Source organism: Kogia breviceps, chromosome 6 (genome assembly GCF_026419965.1).
Source record: "Kogia breviceps isolate mKogBre1 chromosome 6, mKogBre1 haplotype 1, whole genome shotgun sequence".
In the NCBI taxonomy this organism is placed as follows: Eukaryota; Metazoa; Chordata; class Mammalia; order Artiodactyla; family Physeteridae; genus Kogia; species Kogia breviceps.
In genome coordinates this window covers 131,561,448-131,584,771 of record NC_081315.1, presented here as the reverse complement: position 1 = coordinate 131,584,771, position 23,324 = coordinate 131,561,448, and the positions used below count along the sequence as shown (strand labels likewise).

At 39.1% G+C, this 23,324-nt stretch overlaps 1 pseudogene; it reads right to left on the bottom strand.

Moving 5' to 3' along the window:
- Nucleotides 1-12,135: 12,135 nt before the first annotated feature.
- On the bottom strand, nt 12,136-20,224 carry LOC131758220 (monocarboxylate transporter 10 pseudogene; annotated as a pseudogene).
- Nucleotides 20,225-23,324: the final 3,100 nt, after the last annotated feature.

Sequence of the window (23,324 nt, the reverse complement as noted above, 5' to 3'; positions counted from 1 at the left end):
TCGAAAAGAAATATTACAAGCAAAGAAAGCATGAAATTCTTTAGGAGTAAACCAGGGAGGTAAAGGTAGTAAGAATGAAATCCTTTACAGTGGAGAAAAAAATAGGTATATCAAAAATTGATACTTCAGTAATTATAAGATATGTATACCACATCAGTTTTAAAAGTAACTTTAAGATCTCACTGAAAACTAACTGGAGACTGGCAGAGAAACACTTGTACAACCAAGGCTATAAGAAAGATCTACACAGAACTGGGTAAGAAGGGAAGCAAAGCAATCAGGTGTGGATCTGTGTCCCTGGCAGGAGACAAAGAAGAGGAGGGAGATTACACAGGTGGAGTTATTCCCTGAGTAGTGAGTGGCTTGAGCCACATATTGGGTGCCCCAGGCCTGGCGTCTGAAACCAGGAAGATGAGTCCCCTTAGCTGGCTTGAAAACCAGTGGGACTGACAGGAGAGCTGTTAGAAACCTAGACTCCACTCATGAAAAGTGTACACACACTGTTTACTCCCTAAACATGGCAGAAGAATCAGATTAAAACTGCAAGTGACACTGGCAGATTTTCTGCAACCAAAACAGTGTGGAGCCCCACCGGAGCTGAGCACCTGCTTTGTCCCACATGGTCAGCAAGGCAGCTCCACACAAGAGTAAAGGACTGCCACAGCCTGTGCCCTGACCCATGCCAAATACCCACTCCAGACTCTCTTACACCAGCACTGCTCCCCTATGGGATGAAGATGCTGAAAGCAAACACTCAGAGGGAATGGGGCCAGCTCAGACCTGAACATCAGGGCTTCTGCCCCAGCAACTTCTGTCCCCAGTAGGGTGGTGTTGGCCACTGAGCAAAGGAGAAGCCCTGGCTCATACCTAGCTCTGGCTCCAGCCCCTCCATCTCCAGCCCTAACTCCGACCAAGGTGATAGCTGCCAGCACACCCTGGGGAAAGACATGACTCATGCTCACCTGAGATCCAGGTCTCCCACCGAAGTCACTGGGCATACACAGACTGTATAGAGACACACCCACACAAGGACACCCATTCAAGACTGGGATAGGTAACTGTTTCAACTAAATTCATAGAAACAGAGAAAGTTAAGCAAAATGAGAAGACAGAGAACTTGTTTCAATCAAAAAAACAAGAGAAAATCCCTTAAATAACAACTAAGGATATGACTAATAAGGGGTTAATATCCAAAATACATAAACAGCTCATACAATTCAATATCAAAAAAACAAACACCCAGGTTACAAAATGGGCAGAAGACCAAAGAAATTTTTTCCAGTGAAGATATACAGATATCCAACAGGCATGTGAAAAGATACTCAGTATCTCTAACCATCAGAGAAATGCAAATCAAAACCACAATGAGATATCACTTCACACCTGTTCGAATGGCTATCCTCAAAAAGTCTACAAATAAATATTGGCAAGGATGTGGAGAAAAGGGAACCCTAGTATACTGTTGGTGGGAATGTAAATTGGTGCAGCCACTATGAAAAACACTATGGAGGTTCCTCAAAATACCAAAAATAGAACTACCATAATATGATTTAGCAATTCCACTCCTAGGTATGTATCCGAAGAAAGTGAAAACACTAACTTTAAAAGATACATGCACCCCAATGTTCATAGCAGCATTATTTACAACAGCCAAGATATGGAAGCAACCTAAGTGTCTATCAACAGATGATTGGATAAAGAAGAAGTGGGGTTATATATATACAATTATATATATAATTGAAGTTATATATGTAATATACAATATATATAATTGAATTGTACTCAGCCATAAAAAAGAATGAAATTCTGCTATTTGCAACAACATGGATGGACCTAGAAAGTATTATACTTAGTGAAATAAGTCATAAAGAGCAAGACAAATACTGTATGTTATAACTTTTATATAGAATCTAAAAAATAAAACAAATGAATAAATATAACAAAATAGACACAGACCCACAAATATAGAAAAAAGAAAACTAATGGTTACCAGTGGGGAGAGGGAGGGGGAAGGGGTAAGATAAGGGTAGGGGATTAAGAGGTACAAACTATTATGTAAAACTAAATAAGCTCTAAAGATATTATACAACACAGGGATAGCTATTATTTTAAAATAACTTTAAATGGAGTAAAATCTATAAAACTATTGAATCAATCCAAAAAAAAAATGAATCACTATGTTGTTCACCCAAAACTAATATGTTACACTTCAATTTTTTAAAAAAGTAACTTCAAAAAACACTGGAAATTGACAGTGTTATTTTCAAGGAAGAACGACTATCCTCTTAAGATAGAGGAAGAGATTTTCATTTTGAGACCTTCTTATCATTTGAGCCATGTTTTTGTCATGTATCTGTATTATTTCTATATTTTATAAAAGGAAAAGGAAAAAAATATTTGATATGTTTCATACAGTTATAAATTTGTATTCTAAACTCTCAGTCAGCCAGAATATAACTGAAGTGAATATGATAGGACTGTTGGGTTTATGTTTCTAATACTTTGTAGAGTGGACTAATTTGTTTTTCGGTGCTGTTCCTTTTGTTTGGTATATCTGGTGTGAGTGTCTCAAATAGTATGTGTAATAGAACAAAATACAGTCTGATTGATGATGACATTTAGTTATATAACTATTTCTATTTCCTTAAAGCCAGATGTTGTTATCCTAATTTCTCCTGTGCCCAATTTAAATGTAGATAAGAATAAAGAGCAAATTAAAAAGATAGCAATTTACATGAAAAATGAGGTACAAATCAAAGAAAGGGACAACTGCAGAATTAACTATCAGCAATCCCCTTTGAGTAAAGCCACCTTTTATCATTTGGAAATTTGGATATCAGGCACCTTATAGAGATTTTACTATTATAGGTTACCTTGGGAAATACACCTAGTTTCAGAAAGAATGCTATTATAATTTAAGTATTTCTATCCGAACTGTGGACTAGTCTAACATGACTCACATAATAACCCAAGCCAATTTAAAGTGGCTGTCATGTTTTTCAGCATATACATATACACACATATATAGTCTATTAGTATTTTATTTGTAAAACTTTTAACTGATATCAAATAACCCCACAATGCTCAGTGAATATCAAAGAGAAGAGGACCAAAGATGAAAAATCTAGAACCTATCAGCGGCAATAGATTGTAGCTGTTCACTGCTAAATAACTTTAAACAAATTATTAAATTATAACATTAAAAAAAAAACACTGGTGATTATTTGTGCTGACAGAAAAATCCATCCTGAAAAACAAAAGCAACAAGAATATGTTATTCAAATCCTAAAGGCCAACTCAGAAAATTGTTTTGTTATGTTAATTCCTTGAGGAAGGAAATATAATTTTTAAATATTTGAGCATAAACTGTGGAAGACTAAATATGGAGACATTGAGAAATAAGACAGTTGTATAAGTACATAATACAATTGTTACCATGGTCACTCGCAAATGATAATACAAATTAAAATCAGGTCACACACAGTTCTGAACCAAACTATAGTACAGGATAGGCTAAGTTTCTTAGGAGTGGTCTGCTGTATAATTAATAGCTACTTTCGATGAGTCAGTCCTTATCAATACAACCAAATTAAAAGCAAAAAAAAAAAAATAGCTGCACAGCCCAAAACAGAAATAGATTTTTTAAATTAATCGTATCATTTATAAGCAGTTTAATATTTATTTTGTTTTTCCCCTCTATCATAAAAAGTTACTTGATATAAAAATCATAAGACCCTTATAAGCTAAATTTAGGTTCCTCAAACTTCTACAAACTTTAATTTGATATTAATCCAAGGATTTGAGGAATAAGCAAATATCCATATTACAGTTGAATTTTTAATTTTTAACATGTTTACTGGAGTATAATTCCTTTACAATGGTGTGTTAGTTTCTGCTGTATAACAAAGTGAATCAGCTATATGTATACATATATCCCCAATCCCCTCCTTCTTGCATCTCCCTTCCACCTTTCCTATCCCACCGCTCTAGGTGTACACAAAGCACCCAGCTGACCACCCTGTGCTATGCAGCTGCTTCCCACTAGCTATCTATTTTACATTTGGTAGTATGTATATGTTCATGCCACTCTCTCACTTCGTCCCAGCTTCCCCTTCCCCTTCCTCATCTCCTCAAGTCCATTCTCTATGTCTGCATCTTTATTCCTGTCCTGCCCCTAGGTTTTTCACAAATACTTTTCTTTTCTTTTTTTAGGTTCCATATATAAGTGTTAGCATACGGTATTTGTTTTTCTCTTTCTAGCTTACTTCACTCCTTTAACAATCTCTAGGTCCATCCACATCACTACAAATAACTCAATTTTGTTTCCTTTTATGGCTGAATAATATTTCAGTGTACATATGTGCCACATTTTCTTTATGCATTCATCTGTCGATGGACACTTAGCTTGCTTCCATGTCCTGGCTATTGTAAATAGTGCTGCAATGAACATTGTGGTACATGACTCTTTTTGAATTATGGTTTTCTCAGGGTATATGGCCAATAGTGGGACTGCTGGGTCCTATGGTAGTTCTATTTTTAGTTTTTAAAGGAATCTCCATACTGTTCTCCATAGTGGCTGTATCAATTTACATTCCCACCAACAGTGCATGAGGGTTCCCTTTACTCAACATCCTCTACAGCATTTATTGTTTGTAGACTTTTTGATGATGGCCATTCTGCCTGGTGTGAGGTGATACCTCATTGTAGTTTTGATGTGCATTTCTGTAATGACTAGTGATGTTGTGCATTCTTTCATGTGTTTGTTGGCAATCTGAATATCTTCTTTGGAGAAATGTCTATTTAGGTCTTCTGCCCATTTTTGGATTCAGTTTTTTGTTTTTTTGATATTGAGCTGTATGAGCTGCTTGTAAATTTAGGAGATTAATCCTTTGTCAGTTGCTTCATTTGCAAATATTTTCTGCCATTCCGAGGGTGGTCTTTCATCTTGTTTATGGTTTCCTTTGCTGTGCAAAAGCTTTTAAGTTTCATTAGGTCCCATTTATTTTTATTTCCATTTCTCTAGGAGGTGGGTTAGAAAGGATCTTGCTGTGATTTATGTCATAGAGCGTTGTGCTATGTTTTCCTCTAGACTTCTATAGTGTCTGGCCTTACATTTAGGTCTTTAATCCATTTTGAGTTTATTTTTGTGTATGGTGTTAGGGAGTTTTCAAATTTCATTCTTTTACATGTAGCTGTCCAGTTTTCCCAGCACCACTTATTGAAGAGGCTGTCTTTTCTCCACTGTATATTATTGCCTCCTTTACCAAAGATGAGATGACCATATGTGTGTGGATTTATCTCTGGGCTTTCTATCCTGTTCCATTCATCTATATGTCTCTATTTGTGCTAGTACCATACTGTCTTGATTACTGTAGTCAGGGAGCCTGATACCTCCAGCTCCGTTTTTCTTTCTCAAGATTGCTTTGGCTATTTGGGATCTTTTGTGATTCCATACAAATTGTGAAATTTTTTGATCTAGTTCTGTGAAAAATGTCATTGGTAGTTTGATAGGGATTGCATTGAATCTGCAGATGGCTTTGGGTAGTATAGTCATTTTCACAACGTTGATTCTTCCAATCCAAGAGCATCGTATATCTCTTCATTTGTTTGTATTATCTTAAATTTCTTTCCTCGATGTCTTATAGTTTTCTGCATATAGGTCTTTTGTCTCCTTAGGTAGGTTATTCCTAAGTATTTTATTCTTTTTGTTGCAATGGTAAATGGGAGTGTCTCCTTAATATCTCTTTCAGATTTTTCATCATTTGTGTATAAGAATGCAAGAGATTTCTGTGCATTAATTCTGTATCCTGCTACTTTACCAAATTCATTAATTAGCTCTAGTAGTTTTCTGGTAGCATCTTTAGGATTCTCTATGTATAGGATCATGTCATCTGCAAACAGTGAAAGTTTTACTTCATCTTTTCCGATTTGGATTCCTTTTATTTCTTTTCCTTCTCTGATTGCTGTGGCTAAAACTTCCAAACCTATGTTGAATAATAGTGGTGAGAGTGGACCACCTTGTCTTGATCATGATCTTAGTGAAAATGGTTTCCGTTTTTCACCATTGACAACGATGCTGGCTGTGGGTTTGTCATATATGGCCTTTATTATGTTGAGATAGGTTCCCTCTATGCCTACTTTCTGGGGGGTTTTATCATAAATGGGTGCTGAATTTTGTCAAAAGCTTTCTCTGCACCTATTGAGATGATAATATGGTTTTTATCCTTCAGTTTGTTAATATGGTGAATCACATTGATTGATTTGTGTATATTGAAGAATCCTTGCATTCATTTGATAAACCCCACTTGATCATGGTGTATGATCCCTTTAATGTGCTGTTGAATTCTAATTGCTAGTATTTTGTTGAAGATCGTTGCATCTATGTTCATCAGTTATTTTGGCCTGTAGTTTTCTTTTTTAGTGATATCTTTGTCTGGTTTTGGTATCAGGGTGATGGTGGCCTCATAGAATGAGTTTGGGCATATTCCTCCCTCTGCTATATTTTGGAAGAGTTTGAGAAGGATAGGTGTTAGCTCTTCTCTAAATGTTTGATAGAATTCACCTGTGAAGCCATCTGTCCTGGACTTTTTTTTGTTGGAAGGTTTCTAATCACAGTTTCAATTTCAGTGCTTGTGATTGGTCTGTTCATATTTTCTGTTTCTTCCTGCTTCAGTCTTGGCAGGTTGTGCATTTCTAAGAATTTGTCCATTTCTTCCAGGTTGTCCATTTTATTGGCATAAAGTTGCTTGTAGTTATCTCTCATGATCTTTTGTATTTATGCAGTGTCAGTTGTTACTTCTCCTTTTTCATTTCTAATTCTATTGATTTGAGTCTTCTCCCTTTTTTTCTTGATGAGTCTGGCTAATGGTTTATTAATCTTGTTTATCTTCTCAAAGAACCAGCTGTTAGTTTTACTGATCTTTGCTACTGTTTCCTTCATTTCTTTACCTTTTATTTATGATCTGATCTTTATGATTTCTTTCCTTCTGCTAAGTTTGGGTTTTTTTGTTCTTCTTTCTCTAATTGCTTTAGGTGTAAGGTTAGGTTGTTTATTTGAGATGTTTCTTGTTTCTTGAGGTAGGACTGTATTGCTATAAGCTTCCCTCTTAGAACTGCTTTTGCTTCATGCCATAGGTTTGGGGTCGTTGTGTTTTCATTGTCATTTGATTATAGGTATTTTTTGATTTCCTCTTTGATTTCTTCAATGATCCTTTGGTTATTTAGTAGTGTATTGTTTGGCCTCCATGTGTTTGTATTTTTTACAGATTTTTTCCTGTAATTGATATCTAGTCTCATAGCGTTTTGATCAGAAAAGATATTTGATATGATTTCAATTTTCTTAAATTTACCAAGGCTTGATTTGTGACCCAAGATATGATCTATCCTGGAGAATGTTCCATGAGCACTTGAGAAGAAAGTGTATTCTGTTGTTTTTGGATGGAATGTCCTATAAATATCAATTAACTCCATCTTGTTTAAAGTATCATTTAAAGCTTGTGTTTCATTATTTATTTTCATTTTGAATGATCTGTCCATTGGTGAAACTGGGGTTTAAAGTCCTCTATTATTATTGTGTTACTGTTGATTTCCCCTTTTATTGCAGTTAGCATTTGCCTTATGTATTGAGGTGCTCCTATGTTGGGTGCATAAATATTTACAAATTTTATACCTTCTTCTTGCATTGATCCCTGGATCATTAGGTAGTGCCCTTTTTTTTTGTCTCTTGTACTAGTCTTTATTTTCAAGTCTATTTTGTCTGATATGAGAATTCCTACTCCAACTTTCTTTTGATTTCTCTTTGCATGGAATATCTTTTTCCATCCCCTCACGTTCAGTCTGTAAGTGTCCCTAGGTCTGAAGTGGGTCCCTTGTAGACAGCATATATACAGGTCTTGTTTTTGTATCCATTCAGCCAGTCTATGTCTTTTGGTTGAAGCATTTAATCCATTTACTTTTAAGGTAGTTATCAATATGTATGTTCCTATTATTATTTCCTTAATTGTTTTAGGTTTGTTATTGTAGGTCTTTTGATTCTCTTGTGTTTCCTGCCTAGAAAAGTTTCTTTGCCATTTGTTGTAAACCTGTTTTGGTGGTGCTGAATTCTCTTAGTTTTTGCTTATCAATAAAGATTTTAATTTCTCTGTCAAATCTGAATGAGATCCTTACTGGGTAGAGCAATCTTGGTTGTATGTTTTTCCCTTTCATCACTTTAAATATATCCTGCTACTCCCTTCTGTCTTCCAGAGTTTCTGCTGAGAGATCAGCTGTTAACCTAATGGGGATTCCCTTGCATGTTATTTGTTATTTGTTGCTTTTCCCTGGCTGCTTTTAATATTTTTCTTTGTATTTAATTTTTGATAGTTTGATTAATATGTGTCTTGGAGTGTTTATCTTTGGATTTTTTCCTTTATGGGACTCTCTGCACTTTCTGGGCTTGATTGACCATTTCCTTTCCCATATTAGGGAAATTTTCAGCTATAATCTCTTCAAATATTTCTCAGTTTCTTTTTTTCTTCTTCTTCTCTGACCAATGTGATTAGAATGTTGGTGCATTTAATGTTGTCCCAGTCTCCTTTCTGAGACTGTCCTCTATTTTTTTTCCTTCTTTTTTCTTTATTCTGCTCTATGGTCGTTATTTTCACTATTTTATCTTTCAGGTCACTTATCCATTCTGCCTCTGTTATTCTGCTATTGTTTCCTTCTAGAGAATTTTTAATTTCATTTATTGTGTTGTTCATCATTGTCTGTTTGCTCTTTAGTTCTTCCAGGTCTTTGGTAAACCTGTCTTGTATTTTCTTCATTCTATTTCCAAGATTTTGGATATCTGTATTATCATTGTTCTGAATTCTTTTTCAGGTAGACTGTCTACTTCCTCTTCATTTGCTTGGTCTGGTGGGCTTTTACCTTGCTCCTTCATGTGCTGTGTGTTTCTCTGTCTTCTCATTTTGCTTAACTTACTGTGTTTTGTGTCTCCTTTTCACAAGCTGTAGGTTCGTAGTTCCCGTTGTTTTTGGTGTCTGCTTCCAGTGGGTAAGTTTGTTTCAGTGGGTTGTGTAGGCTTCCTGGTGGAGGGGACTTGTGCCTGTGTTCTGGTGGATGTGGCTGGATCTTGTCTTTCTGGTGGGCAGGACCGTGTCCGGTGGTGTGATTTGGGGTGTCTGTGAACCTATTACGATTTTAGGTAGCCTCTCTGCTAATAGCTGGGGTTGTGTTCCTGTCTTGCTAGTTGTTTGGTATGGGGTGTCCAGCACTGTAGCTTGCTGGTTGTTAAGTGGAGCTGGGTCTTAGTGTGGAGATAGAGATGTCTAAGATAGCTCTCGCCAATTGATATTACAAGCGGCAGAGAGATTTCTGGTGGACCAATGTCCTGAAGTCGGTTCTCCCACCTCAGAGGCTCAGCCTGACACAAGCTGGAGCACCAAGAACCTGTCAGCCACACAGCTCAGAAGAAAAGGGAGAGAAAAAAAAAAATGAAAGAATAAGAAAATAAATAAAATACAGTTATTAAAATAAAAAAATTTAAAAGTAATAGAAAAATGAAGAGAGCAACCAAACCAATAAACAAATCTACCAATGATAACAAGCTTTCAAAACTATACTTAAAAAAAAAAAACAAAGAAAAACCGGACAGACAGAACCCTTGGACAAATGGTAAAAACTGACCTATACACACAAAATCACATAAAGAAGCATACACATATACACTCACACAAAGAGAAAAAGAAAAAAAAAAAAAATATATATATATATATAAAAGGAAGAGAGCAACCAAATCAGTAAACAAATCTACCAATGATAATAAGCTCTAAATGCTAAACTAAGATAAACATAAGCCAGGAACAAATTGGGTACAGAAAGCAAACCCCAAGTCTATAGTTGCTCCTAAAGTCTACCTCCTCAATTTGGGATGATTTGTTGTCTTTTCAGGTATTCCACAGATGCAGGGTACATCAAGTTGATTGTGGAGATTTAATCCACTTCTCCTGAGGCTGCTGGGAGAAATTTCCCTTTCTCTTCTTTGTTTGCACAGCTCCGGGGGCTCAGCTTTGGATTTAGACCCGCCTCTGCGTGTAGGTCGCCTGAGGTCATCTGTTCTTTGCTCAGACAGGACGGGGTTAAAGGAGCAGCTGATTAGGGGGCGCTGGCTCACTCAGGCTGGGGGGAGGAAGGGGTACAGAATGCGGGGCGAGCCTGCGGCGGCAGAGGCCTGCGTGACGTTGCACCAGCCTGAGGTGCGCCGTGTGTTCTCCTGGGTAAGTTGTCCCTGGATCATGGGACCCTGGCAGTGGCGGGCTGGCCAGGCTCCCGGAAGGGGAGGTGTGGATAGTGACCTGTGCTCGCACACAGGCTTCTTGGTGGCTGCAGCAGCAGCGATAGCGTCTCAAGCCCGTCTCTGGGGTCCGTGCTGATAGCCGCAGCTTGCACCCGTCTCTGGAGCTCCTTTAAGCGGCGCTTTGAATCCCCTCTCCTCACGCACCCCGAAACAATGGTCTCTTGCCTCTTCAGCAGCTCCAGACCTTTTCCCGGACTCCCTCCCAGCGAGCTGTGGCGCACTAGCCCCTTCAGGCTGTGTTCACGCAGCCAACCCCAGTCCTCTCCCTGGGATCCGACCTCTGAAGCCCGAGCCTCAGCTCCCAGCCTCGCCCTCCCCTGCGGGTGAGCACACAAGCCTCTCAGGCTGGTGAGTGCTGGTCGGCACCAATCCTCTGTGCAGGAATCTCTCTGCTTTGCCATCTGTACCCCTGTTGCTGCGCTCTCCTCTGTGGTTCTGAAGCTTCCCCCCCTCCCGCCCTCTGTCTCCACCAGTGAAGGGGCTTCCTAGTGTGTGAAAACTTTTCCTCCTTCACAGCTCTCTCCCAGAGGTGCAGGTCCTGTCCCTATTCTTTTGGCTGTGTTTTTCCTTTTCCTTTTCCCTACCTAGGTACATGGGGATTTTCTTGCCTTTTGGGAAGTCTGAGGTCTTCTGTTAGTGTTCAGTAGGTATTCTGTAGGAGTTGTTCCACATGTAGATGCATTTTTGATGTATTTGTGGGGATGAAGGTGATCTCCACATCTTACTCCTCTGCCATCTTTAATATCCCCCTACAGTTGAATTTTGAGATCATTCAAAAGTATATTATATTTTAACAAATAAAAACTGAGACATTTAAAAACAAAAGAAAATTTTAAAACCTGGTGAAATTTACACATTAACAAGAGAGAAAGACAGATATAGAGAACTAACCAGTGGTCATGAGTGGGGAGAGAGGAGGGAGAGGGGCAAGACAGGGGGAAGGGCATCAAGAGGTACAAACTGTTATTTATTAAATAAATAGGTGACAATGATAAACTGCATAGCACTGGGAATATAGCCAATATTCTACAATAACTTTAAATGGAATATAATTTATAAAAATATTGAATCACTATGTTGTACTCCTGAAACTAATACAATATTGTAAATCAACTATACTTCAATTTTAAAAAAATTAAGAAAGAAAAACATTACAGATATAGCTGGAAAGAAAAAAAAAAGAGAGAAGGAACAGATTTCCAATACACTAACTCTTTATGGTTTTTTCAGCACACTAATGATCCATCAGAGACCTCAGAGAGTTTATATGTAACTCTAAAATTCAAAGTTTGCTTTTTTCCTTTTTCCTATAATAGTACTTATGCTGTTAATCAAATACAAGATAACTCTTGCTATAAATTTATACATTTGTCATGTTTTCTTCTGCTATGCTTAATGTTTATTGTAGGAAACAAAATTGAACATAAAACTATGTATATGTTCTGGGGACTTCCCTGGTGGTCCAGTGTGTAAGACTCCAGGCTCCCAACGCAGGGGACCTGAGTTCGATCCCTGGTCAGGGAACTAGATCGAACATGCATGCTGCAACTAAGAAGCTCACCTACCACAACTAAGAGTCCAGTCCGCATGCTGCAACTAAACATCCCCCAACAAAGATCCTGTGTGCTGCAACTAAGACCTGGCACAGCTAAAATAAACAAACAAACAAAAACTATGGATATGTTCTACTTGTCACAGGTTGCGAAAAGCAATTCAATTTTCTCATATTCACACTGTACTAGAGACCAAAGGAGGAGATGTAGAAGCTGGAAAAAAGATTATGTGATGTCCTCTCATTCACATTAGCACATTCCCTCCAGAGATCTGTCTGTGGCTGTGCAGTATGCTCGAGTGGGGGCTATGGTCCAACACCACCTCTGTTCTAGTTCTGAGGGAACAGAGGGGAAACTTACAAGGCAAAGAAGACTTTGGTCTTGGCCCAGAGTGGCTGATAATAAGCAGCACTCCACCCCTGAGGTGACCCCATCAAAGAACAGCAGACTCAAGTGAACCTAAGGCACAAAGTATCGAAAAAATGAAAGTGGTATTCCAACTGTCCACACTGCATAGGCTGTCACACTGAAGATGGCAAAATTGAAAAAACTGGGGGAGGACTGAACTTTCTCCTGGAAAAGAGGGAGAATCTGTTGCCTCCTTTGGTTCCACCATCTTTATCTTTGGCATGGGGGGCAAGGGGTAGATCTTACCAGCCAGAAAGAGAACAAACATGAAGATACAGAGGACCCTTCAGTGTGTAAAAGAGGCCCCTGCTCTCAGTCAGAATCCTTAGAAGGAAAGGCAGCAAAATTGTGAAGATACTGTTGCCAGCGGTGACAATGCCATTCACCAGTCCAAGGCACTTCTTGAAATGGCGTCCCCAAATGACCCATGAAGGCTGGTAGGCAAAGGTGCAGCCACAGGCAAACATGATTCTCTAGATAAGGTACAGCGGCTCTGTGGAGCTTACGAAAGAACGGGGCACAAATCCAACAGCACCCGCCGCGGCTGTTTTCCGACAACCAAACTTGTCTGTGAAGTCGCTAATGGGCAGCACAAGGGCATCATCCCCATGGAGGGAGAACTTACCCACGCTGTCTTGAGAACCATCTTGTCACACTCCTTGGACCCAAAGGTCTTCAGCATGGACGTGAAGAGCGCCCCGCAGGCGTTCTGGACGCCGAGCCACCCTCCGGGGCCTCACGGGGCTCAGGGAACTGGGCGCCCAGCGGCCCGCCAGCTCTACCTCCACGTTCTCGGCTGCCGCCGCCTCGGGGCCCTCCGAGGGTCCAGGGCCCGGCAGGGGGGGCCTGCAGGCTGCGCCTCGCTTGTCCCCCGCACGGTGGCAGGCCCCTCCTGGGAGGGCACCGTGGCCGAGGTGGCCTCCTTGGGCCGGCACCAGGGGAGTGGGCGGGGCCGAGTTTCTGACGTACTCAGGGAGGAGCCTCCGTGTGGCGGGGCCGCCGAGCTAGAGAAGCCGCGGTGAGCGCGGAGGAGCCACCGGGTGCGCAGGTCGACCCCGCCCCGGTCCCGCTAGGACTCAGGCCTCCCAGTCCACAGCCCCAAACCAACTCTTTGTTTTTTTTATTTTTATTAATACCTTGCAAAATACCTAGACTAAATATATATAGCTACCTGTTATTTTAATCAAAGTAAATTTTAGTTTTATGAGTATTGTTTATATTTCAAATATTTGCTCAACAAGCCATTCAACCGCTGACTGAAAAAAAAGGTACAACTTGAAAGTTGAGAACTACGTTTTATTTGGCGAATTTTCTGAGGACTTAAGCCCAGAAGACAGCCTCCCATAAAGCTCTGAGGGACAGCTCCGAAAAGGTAAGAGAGGAGTTTTGCAACAAAAGCCAGGTAATCAGAACATAAAAGAAAACCAGGTGTCTCAAGTTTTTTAAGTTAGCTCTTGCTTTTCTAAGTATAGGAAGATGCAAGAGTCTGGGCTCACTGAAATCATTCCTTTCATGCACACGTTGGCTATCTAAGGCCAGGATCCAGTTCTTCTCCATCCTGAGACCCCTCAGGGCGCACCGCTGGTGGGTGCTGCAGTGGCTGAGGGCTTGTTGGATGGCAGCCCTTTTGTCTCCATCCTGAGCTCATTCCGGGCTCACCATTAGGGCCTGGTAGTGGCTGATGGCTGGATGGCCACAGCATCGTTTGTTTGCAGTTACAGTAGGCAACATTTTTCATCCACACAACAAATATTTCTTAAGTTCCTAAAAAAAGAAAAAAACAATAAGAGACTTCCCTGGTGGCCACGTAGTGTGGCAAAAAAAAAAAAAAAACTGAAGTCCCTACTACCAGTCAGATAAACTTTGGGGCTCTAGGAAATAGATTACTAAAAATAAAATAAAATAAAATATTTCTTGAGCTTACAGAGGTAGTCTCCACTCTTCTTCAGGTGCCTAACCAAATCACCCCATTCGGACCCTTCTGAGAACAGCAGAATCAATCGTGAGTACCAGGAATGATTTAAAAATTTAACTCTCCTCCAGAATTGTTAGGCTACTTCACTTGACTTTCTCTCTGTATAACAGCCGTTTTCCTCTCTGAAGGCAATGTAACATTCAAATGTGTTTCTCTTCCAAAAGCGTAGAAATAACTGAGTAAAGAAAAAATAATCCTAGCAGTACTTTTTGTTTTGCAGAATTTTTGTTTCTCTTCAGCTTTATGGCTTTCATTAATCCTTTTTGGCATACAAAATAAAGGTAGATGTATTGCTTTAATGACTATGCATTTGCCTTAAAGAACAATACAAATGCCTGTATTTCAAGGCATTAAGCACATTAAAATCAATACAAAGGGGAACTAGTTCATTAACTATTTTAACCTAATAGTTAATGAACTAGTTCCCCTTTGTATTGATTTTTTTTTTTTTTTTTTTTTTTTTGGTGGTACACGGGCCTCTCACTGTTGTGGCCTCTCCCGTTGCGGAGCACAGGCTCCGGACGCGCAGGCTCAGCGGCCATGGCTCACGGGCCCAGCCGCTCCGCGGCACGTGGGATCTTCCCGGACCGGGGCGCGAACCCGCGTCCCCTGCATCGGCAGGCGGACTCGCAACCACTGCGCCACCAGGGAAGCCCTGTATTGATTTTAATGTGCTTAATGCCATGTTTATCACTGTATGGCTTTCAAACAAAAATACTGTAATGCATGCTGAAGGATCAAATAACTGACTTTACTTTCAGTACTTCCACTTTTCTAAATCATACAGAGAATAGCCGAACTGGACTTATACCTATTTTGGATTTCATTTACATTGGTGTATATGATAGTTCTAATTTCTGAACTTTGTTCACCAAATGACAGGTGATTGACACATACTATCTCACACTAGCACCTAACAGGGTTAAGAGTCCTGAAAAGCAGGTATCACCACTTACGTTTTACACATGAGGAAACTGAAGCGTAGAGAAATTTAATAATTGGTCTTTTATCACACAGGTGGTTAGTTACAGAGCCAAAATTTCAATCTTATGTGCCTTAATGCCTTACTCCAAAGTATGTTTTTTTCACTACCCCATAGTGAAAGTGGGATCTCTTTTTTAAGACATGTAAATATTGTTTTAAATGATCTGATTTAGAATTCATACGATTCAAATCAGTTCAACAAATACTTTTTGAATGTGTGGTTCAATAGACATATGCTGCTCAGAGAAACCTAAAGAGTCAGGCCTCAGGTAGCCTACAGATTAGCAATGAGGCTATGGGAAGCGTGAAACAGCTATAATTCAAAGTAGAACGTGCCAAGTTGCTGCAGTGTCATGATGATTAAAAGAGGAAAGTTCCCTTTGGTTGAGAGAACGAAGAGAAGTATCTTGGAGCAGAAAAGGTTTGAGATGGCTTGAAAATACCACAGGCAGAGAAGATAATGGGAATGATGAGTAAAGAAAATGGTGTGAATGCGTGCATAAAGACAGGAAACTATGATGTATATTTGCAGAATAGCAAGAAGTTGTTCACTTAGATTTTGTAATAAAATCTGGCCAGAAATCAAATAGAAAAGCCAGCACTTGCCTTTGAATATTTACCTAGAGACCAACTTCAAAAACCTGTGTGTACTTCAAATATTCCTCTACTAATAAGCTAAAAGAAGAGAGCAGACACAAAATGGCTTTCTCATGATTTGAGGGTTACTTAATTCAGGAAGAAGAGGCAATGAACATGAATTATATGAATAGCTTTTGTTTCTCATACCAGACTTCTTTCAGTAAAGAAAAGTAGGAGACTCAGTTAAATAAGTTAGTTCAAAGAAGATTTTTATAATAATAATTTTCTGTTAATTTACTGCTGTAGATAACAATGTCTGTGAGAAAATAAGTCCAGCATCAGAGTTACTAAAAATTTCAAAGGCATCTGATTTCTTTGATTTTGAGAGCTGATAACATCCTGTAGTGCCTGATTTGCATACTGATTACAACTGTGCCTACAGCTGAAACAATGGTCTCCAAGCAAAGGAGATTCTTTCTAAGTTGTTGTTATGATGAGTATGGCTTGGGGGCCTCTAGGAAACTACAAAGTAATCTGTTACATGTAGGTAATAATATTATATGCTTATAGGTCTTAAGTCAGCCATACTCTAGAAGTGATTCTTTTAGTCAGTATTCTCCAGAAAAACAAAACAGAGAGAGAGAGAGATTGATTGATTGATTTATCGATTGATTGTAAGGAATTGGCTCACATAATTATGGAAGCTGAGAAGTCCCAAGATCTTTCATTTGTATTGGAGGCCCAGGAAAGATGGAGGTGTAAATTCCAGTCCGAGTTCAAATGCTTGAGAACCAGAAACAAAAACAGTATAAGTCCCAGTCTAAGGGCAGGAGAAGACCAGTGTCCAGCTCAAGCAGTCCTCTCCCTTTTTGTTCCATTCGGACCCTCAACTGGTTGAATGATGTCTACTCACATTGGGGAGGGCCATCTGCATTGCTCAGTCCGCCAATTCAGATGCTAATCTCTTCTGGAAACATCATCACAGATATGCACAAATATATGTTCAAACAGATATCTGGGCATCCCATGATTCAGTCAAGATGACATATGAAATTATCACCGTGATGCGATTCCCTCAATAGAGTTTCATGAAGATTTCTATTTAGGCCAGTTTTTATGGCTTTTACTTAAGCACCAGGTTAAGAAATGGGGTAAGGGTAATCTTTTTCCCTTTTAGAATGTGATGGTATGTCAGTGCTCTCTTGGAGAGAGGAGGAGCTAGCCACCAGCAAAGGTGGGGAGGTGAAAGGAAATTGACACCTTAGAAAAGGCATCAGGATATAAGGACTTGTGATAGCCCTCAAAAGTTTTTGGGGAAAAAAATATAAGATTTGAAGATAAAATAGAGCAGTTATATGGTAATTTCTTGAGAATAGCAGGAGCTCCACCCTAACCTAACTGGTCCAGTAGCAAGTGCACTTGCTACTTGTGGAATGAGGGGATTGTGAGCAGCGACTGCAAATGTCTCTCCTTTTCACCAAGAGCTACCACCAGAAAGGAAGAAACGAAAGGCAATTTTTCAATGTGACCAGCTATTGAGGCATACAAAGCCTAGGACATATGCCTGCTGGATCTCTTACCAGCACTAGTGAGCCTTTCCAGGGAGATAATTCTATACAATATGCCATATAAAATAGTATATCAAAAAAAGAGGGCTTCCCTGGTGGCACAGTGGTTGAGAGTCCGCCTGCCAATGCAGGGGACACGGGTTTGTGGCCCAGTCCGGGAAGATCCCAAATGCCGCGGAGCGGCTGGGCCTGTGAGCCATGGCCGCTGAGCCTGCGCGTCCAGAGCCTGTGCTGCGCAACGGGAGAAGCCACAACAGTGAGAGGCCCGCGTACCGAAAAAAAAAAAAAAAAAAAAAAAAAAGAAAGTGAGAAATAATTGAAATCAAAGGATTTCTTATTGATTTGCAAAACTTTGTGAGTAATAACAGCATTGTCTTTCACTAATACTAAAGAAAAAAAGAAACCTCAGCTTTGGAAGGAAAATAAGGGATTATAGTTGGGTGCCACAGAGCTCCCAATATTCAATCTAAAGAAAGAGGAAATTACTAACCGATAAAATAACTGTGTTCTTTTTAAAGACTCTTATGGAATATGAGTCTCAATTTTACACGACATCAGTTTAGTCTAGACTTAGGTCAGAAACTGCTGACTGACTATTCCCAAGCTTCCTTAAATATGGCTTATTGGGACTGTGCTCCTGGAAAAAATCTATGAGAATTCTCTGTGGTTTCTAGAAGCATGGTCTTTCTGAGTAGACACACAATGGAATCTGTTGTTGGCTCTAATTATTTCTGCCTTTTAACAAACGAGGGATTTGTATATTAATCAAAGTACAGCAGTCAACATAATGGTCAAATAATTAAAGTTTATGTATGTGCAAGGGTGAAGATTAAGTGAACCCAGTCTAATTCCCTCTGAAAGTTTTTTTTTTCCTGGATTAACTTCATAGATTCAAGAGATTTTAGTAGGGAGCATGGTAGGATCACCAGCTCTGCCATATATTAAACTGGTGTTATTTACTATTACGGAGGTGATGCAGCCCTAACCAGGTCAAGTAAATGATTAAACTTCCTGTTGTTTCTGGTAACTTTGAGTTTGGTTTCAGAGAATTATATAATTTTTAAAGTGACAGAAATTTTCATGTGTGCTTTCAGATAAGTAATGTTCACTTTAATTAACAATCAATATTCCTTTTGATCGAACAGTAGCAGGACCCTTTTCATAGTTGAGGAATTCCCCACCTTATGGCTTTTGGTGGGAAGTAGAAATTGCCTGTTATTATTAAAAAGTTGAGAATGTCAGACACTCATTTTCACAGCCTCTCTTGCATCCAGAAAGTAGACATGATATGTATGTCTTGCCAATCAAACGTACTCACTACGTACTTGACTCAGGAGCTAGTGACACAAGAAGCACCAAATAGTAGCACGTCTTCCTCTTGCATAGCACTGGGGAGGTTTTGGGTAAATCAGATTTTGTCCTTAATACAGAAGTGGCAATTATATCAGCAGCATTAGTAGTTACAGTTCAACTTAAAATTTTAGGGCGGAAGTAGGGGTCAGAAGTAAGAGCAGGTAAACTAGTGTCTAGTAGCACTTTCAGGAGCTCTGTCACTAGATCAGTGCTATACCTGCTCAGTTTTGGGGAATTGTTCCTGAGTGCTTAATTGAAATCTTTCTTCTCTAGTTCCTCCAAAGATTCTGTGAACTACGGTGTATCTATTTTATAAATTCCGTATCTCATTCAGTCAGCCAGAGTTGGTTTATCTTACTAGGATCTAACAACCATGACTGACAAAATATCTAGTTAATATTAGTAATCTTTAAACTGTGATATATTACAATGTGTTAGATTATGTTTCCCCAAAGCAGACCCAGAGATAAAAATTTGAATACAAGTGTTATATTTTTGAAGTGATTCCCAAATACCAGTTTGGGAATGGGGAAGTAAAGGGATGGGGGAAAAAGCTAATAAATATTATAGTATTGAGCAGATTATTGTTTTCAACAATTCTGGGAGAAAATGTAGAACACACCTTAGAGCTATCTCTCTTCACCTAAGGGAGAGATGATGACAGATAATATAGCCAATTAGCCTCTTCTCATCACTGAAATCTGAGGCAGGGACCTTGCAGAGTTGTGTGTAACAGAGACAGCTCAATATCAAGAAGGACAGCATACCTACATAAGCAGCCCTCTCCAGACAATCTGACCTTATTTAATCAGTATACCCAGATATTGACACCTAATCAACATAGCCACTTATCTCTTTTTCCTTCTCTGAACTTCACCCCCAGGAAACTATCTGGACTCTCTGCTAGGACTGTGTATCAGCGTCTTATTTCTGCTGTAACAAGTCATCATACATTTAGTAGCTTAAAACAACACAAATTTATCCTTTTACAATATTGGAGGTCAGAAGTCCAAAATCAGTGTCACCGCACAGTTTTAAGGGGTACTGGCTCCCATGAAGGATCTGAGGGGAGAATCTATTTCCTTTATCTTTTCAGCTTCTAGTGGCCTCCCATGATGGTCAATTTCATGTGTCAACTTGACTGGCCTACGAGATAGTGGGATAGCTGGTAAAACATTATTTCGGAGTGTGTCTGTGAAGGTGTTTCCAGAAGAGATTATCATTTGAATGAGTAGATTGAGTAAGAAGACAGCGCTCACCAATGTGGATGGCCATCATCCAGTCCACTGAGGGCCTGAATAGAACAAAAATTAGAAGGGCAAATTCGTTCTCTTTGCTTAAGCTGGGACATCCATCTTTTCCTGCCCACAGACATCAGTGCTCCAGGGTCTCGAGCCTTAGACCTTGAACTGAGACTTTCACCATTGACTCCCCTGGTTCTCAGGCCTTTGGGCTTGGACTGGAACTGCATCACTGGCTTTCCTGGGTCTCTATCTGGGCCACCACAGATGGCAGACTGTGGAACCTCTCAGACTCTAAAATTGCATAAGCCAATCCCTCACAATACAGACATAGATCATTTTACTGCACTTTGCTTTGTTGCACTTTGTAAATATTGCATTTTTTTTACAAAATAAAGGTTTGTGGTAACCCTGCCTTGTCAAATGATGGTTAGCATTTTTTAGCAATAAAGTATTTTTAATTAAGGTATATACATGTTTTAGACATAATGCTGTTGCACACTTAGTAGACTAAATTATAGTGTAAACATAACTTATACGTACTGGAAAACATGTGTGACTCGATTTATCGTAGTATGCACTTTATTGCAGTTGCTGGAACTGAACTCACAGTGTCTCCGACATATACCTGTAAATCTCTTTCTATATATCTATATCTCTATATAATTGGTTCTGCTTCTCTGGAGAACACTGGCTAATATATCTCCCCTATCCCTTGGCTTGTGGCCCTTTTCTCCATCTACAAAAGTGCAGCACTCCTGTCTCTGTTTCCACCATCATATCACCTTTTCCCTTGATTCAGGCTCTAACTATGCCTCTCTTTTAGGGATCCTTGCTATTGCACTGGGCCCACTCAAATAATCCAGGATAATCTCCTCATCTCAAAATCATTAACTTGATCACATCTGCAAAGTTCCTTTTGCCATAAAAGGTAACATTCACAGATTGTGGGGATTAGGAGGTGAGCATCTCAGAGTCAATTATTTGGTAGACCACAAATAATGGATTTCCTGCTTGGCAATAAAACCTTTTCACGCAGCAGTCTTTCTTTGGTCTTGAAATGCATTTGTTTTGCAACAGTAGAAAAGCTGGGCAATTTATTTCTCAGCTCACATGTTTTTTATTGACTGGAAGCTACTTTAGGGGCATCAACTCCTTAGCAGTTTCTGACTCCTTTCCTATCCCCCACCGACTAGCCAATAGAAAGTCCTGAGGTGGAGAGTTGCTGGTGTTTTTAATAAGATGCTAGTGTCAAACGCTGGAAGAGCAAGTGCCGAGGGGACATGAACATGGCATCAACAATGTTCCATACATGTAGAAAGCAACCAAACTACATGAAAATTAGCCAAACTAATTAACTAAATACTGTGTAAACAAGTTCATTTCTAGGTAATGGGCGTGTGATGACACACACTTTCCCTTGAGGCCATGTTTAAAAGCTGACTCTAAGAGTTGCCTGTGTTTCTGTAGCTTGAGTGTCTCCACTGATAAGACACAAAAGAGGGAATGCAAAATATACTTCATGGCAGACCTTTGAGAGTTACCTGATAAGGAGGGGGAGGCAATGGTTCATGAATTTTATGCCAACCCCTTAATGTTCATGGGAGATGTTATTATTAGTACCTGGCATGAAAGAAGAAACTAGGAGATCTAGTCATAGCAGTAACTTCAAAGAGAGGTTTAATCAGCCTTCTGTTAATTTTTCTGGAGAGTTAACTTTAGTCTCCTGGTCCCTTTTGGAAATGGAGCACCAAAAACAAGCATGACAATTAATCATATTTTGGACATCAGTTTCTATGGTATTTCTACAAAACTTGAGTTGCATGTACTTTATTCAAGTTTAGGAACAGCAGGATATATAGCTGGAAATGAAAGTAAGATATTATAGTGTAGGATTCTGTCATCAAATCCCATATCAACACGTTAGACAAAATTTATGTATTGTCAAAATTCCACTTGGAAATCCTTTGTCTATAGATCTATAAATCCTTTATCTATAGATACAGAATTCAGAAATTGAAACATTCAAAAGTTTTCCATGTTGCAAAATATAAACAGACTTCTGGATATCTTTGTCCTATAAGGATGATTTTGCCAGTTTTTTCCAGTTTCCTCCTGGTCTTCAATTAACTATTCCATAGTAATTAAGGCTGCAGATGGAATCATTTCTTACACTTGATCCCATGAATAATGCGTTTTGCTTCTTTGTCAGTGATCACAAAATTATCCTCTTTTTGTTTTGATAGACTGAGCCATAATATATTGTGAACCACAGGTTGAAGTGTTTCATACTAAGAGAGCATAGAGCTGTGACTGAGAAAAGTGCAGATTTAGATCTTATCTCTCATGCTTACTCTGAGGAACCTACAAGAACTTCCATACTATTTAAGCTGTTGATTTTCTCTCACACAATCTTCTAGCTAAGCATCTGTATGTGAATTTCAGTTAATCGAAAGGTTTATAATAGTGAAGTTTAAATGTTAATCATGAAGCCCAAACTGGGATACATCCAGGTTTTATTCAATTCCTGAAACATATTTAATTTGGAAAACTTTCTTTAAATATAATACAAAATTACACATAAGAAATTGGGTACAGAGCCTTGGAGGGATACCTTGGAAGTGAAGGGCCCTGATGCACAATTTTCAGTAGCTTCAGGGTAAACTTGCTTCTGGGACCAAAAATTTAATCGTTTAACTTTTGAGAAGCACAAATAGATTTTGAGCAGGAAAATACCTGGATTTAAAAAATAATCTGGAAGTATTATGTCATACCAGTTAGAGCAAAGAGAGTCTGAATGTAGGGAAACCTATTAGAATTCTACTGTAACAATCAAGGCACAAAAATGTTTTAGTCCTAAGTAGGGGATTGAATTGTAATTGGAACTGAAAAGGTCTTTGCAGGGTTTGAAGACAGGTTAGCAGAAGTAAGTAAAGGAAAAGTGAGAATTAAGGATGATTCTGAGGATCTGGTGTGTACAAGGATAGTGAATGGGAGAATACTGGTGCCAAGTAGAAGACAGTCAAGAAGAGGGTCAAGTTTATAATTCTGATTTTTGACATTTTAAGATTTAGCTGTAAGCCAAAGGAAATCCAGATGAAAATATAAACCAGGAAGTAAATAAAAATGCAAGTGTAGCATTTGGTAGACAGTTTAGGGCTAGAAAAATAGAGACATCCTACATATCTCATAACTGATATATAAAAAAACCCCGCATGGTGCTTGAAATGAAGAAATAAAGCAAATGCACAATAAATACATATAGATTTCTGCTTCTTGTTTTTACAGAGTTATTTTCCTCTCATTAGCACATCATTGTCCTCTTAGTTG